We start from the raw sequence: 2,389 nt of genomic DNA on the forward strand, positions 1-2,389 counted from the left end.
ACTTACTAGAGGTTGTCAGAGCACTTGTAGAGTATCAACCTTCTCCAGGACAGATATTTGAGACTACTTGAAATGAATTAACGCTTCTACTATTAATATTTGATGGGAGACCATAGTGAAAAAGATGGATGCTTATATAATTGACATCCTTAACATTTAGAGCTGAATAGTTAAATGCCAGAAACATAATTCTGAATAAAATGTCAGGACCTAACTCAATAATATTTAATGATGTAGTAGGGAAGAAATGAACTGGAGTCATTTTATATTATTAATGAAATTATTTAAAATAAGCTTAATTGTCCCGATATAGTAAGTTTTTATTCATATTATTGTTTCTAAGAATAATTTGGCTCAAATATTCAACTTCTACCAGTCCAGAGATGTCAAATACCTTTTTGAGTCACATGATTACAAAATACTTTTATCAAAATGTAAACAGCAATTGTATTTGGTCAGCTAAATATTTTAATTTATTACAGTTGGTATAGTAGTTGATCTTTTGCTAGTTAAATGATATAGTTAATAAAGTTAACTTATACTAGTAGAACCTAGTAGGCATATAAAATAAAAATAAAAACAAATAATGCTGAAACAATATCCACTCAAAATTTAAGAAACATAATCATTAATTAGCATGGTTGAAAAATAACTAAATGATAAATAACTATATTATATACCAATACAGCTCGTAAGTTTTACAAATAAGTCCATGAAAATGAGAGTCAAGAGTTTTAAGAATAATTTATTTCACCTTTAATTAATAAGTAAATGGTACTGTGGGGGTTTTACTGCAAAATTGCTTTTTGGAGAGTATACGTTAGAGAATGCTTTTGGCAAAATCTTTACTTACTCTATACTGAGAACTGTAAGATTTATAGTTTAGCTAGTAATTTTGCTAAGCCTCAAATCCTGTCATTATAATCTTAATTACCTCTATACGAAGAAAATAGGCTATAGTGTGATGATCAAATTATATTTAACCATGTCCGTCAATATAGGGAAGTTTCCTGAAGAGAATTCCTGGATGAGGTAATGAATAATGCTCTTGCTTCAGACCATAAAAGAAATACTTGTCAATATTAAGCATGAAATTCTGGAATTATAGTGACATGTAGCATGAGGTAGTCAAAGATATCAACTGGTATTGACTAGTTCTAAATATAATCATCTTTTCTGTCTCTATCAAGAGTTAGAGTTAAGCAATCTACTGAGAATCAATGTTCCCTTTCATAGTATTATTATGGGATATTATATACTAACAACTCTCAAATTGAACTCCAGAGACCCTTTCAGGGACCCCAGAGGTTGAAATTTGTCTCATGATAATTATTTTTCACTCATAGTTCCTCATGTGTGAACTGTGGATTTTTCAAAGGGCTAAGGGATGAGTGCAATTAGCACAGACTGAATGCAAGACATACAAATTCAGCTGCCTTCTTTAAGCCAGCTGGAAATTTAGGACATTTTATTTAAGAAATTTGCTGAAATGAAAAACAATGTCACTCTTTTCACTAATTTTTTGTTTTGGAAAGTATAATTATTTTAATAAACTATGTTATTTATACAATGGGTTTATTATTGTTTTAAGAGGAATAATGATTTTTCAGAATTAACTTCTAATATGAACTTTGATAGATCTAACATATGAATAAAAATTCTTTGGACCCTCAGGCTGTCTAGGTGACTCAGTCTGTTAAGTGTCCAACTCTTAGTTTTGGCTCAGGCTGTGATCTCATGGGTCATGAGATGAAGCCCTGCACTGGCTTCAGGCTCAGTGGGGAGTCTGCTTAAGATTCTCTCCCTCTGCCCAAACCCCCACCAGTTTGCACGTGCTCTCTCTCTCTCTCAAATAAATACATAAATCTTAAAAAAAATTCTTTGGACCCTCAATACTTTTTTTTTTAAATTTTATTATGTTATGTTAATCACCATACATTACATCATTAGTTTTTTAAAGATTTTTTTTTTTTTTTTATTTGATAGAGCGAGAGAGCACAAGCAGGGGGAACAGTAGAGGGAGAGGGAGAAGCAGGCTCTCCGCCAAGCAGGGAGCCTGATGAGGGGCTCGATCCCAGGACGCCGGGATCTTGACCTGAGCCGAAGGCAGACACTTAACCATCTGAGCCACCCAGGCGCCCCCATCATTAGTTTTTGATGTGGTGTTCCATGATTCATTGTTTGCGTATAACACGCAGTGCTCCATTCAATACATGACTCCTTAATATCTATCACCAGGCTAACCCATCCCCCCACCCCCCTCCCCTCTAACACCCTCAGTTTGTTTCTCAGAGTCCATAGTCTCTCATTGTTCATCTCCCCCTCCGATTCCTCCCCCCTTCATTTTACACTTCCTACTATCTTCTTCTTCTTTTTTTTTTTTTTTTTT

Source organism: Mirounga leonina, unplaced genomic scaffold (assembly GCF_011800145.1).
Source record: "Mirounga leonina isolate KUSES-001 unplaced genomic scaffold, KU_Mleo_1.0 Mir_129, whole genome shotgun sequence".
In the NCBI taxonomy this organism is placed as follows: domain Eukaryota; kingdom Metazoa; phylum Chordata; class Mammalia; order Carnivora; family Phocidae; genus Mirounga; species Mirounga leonina.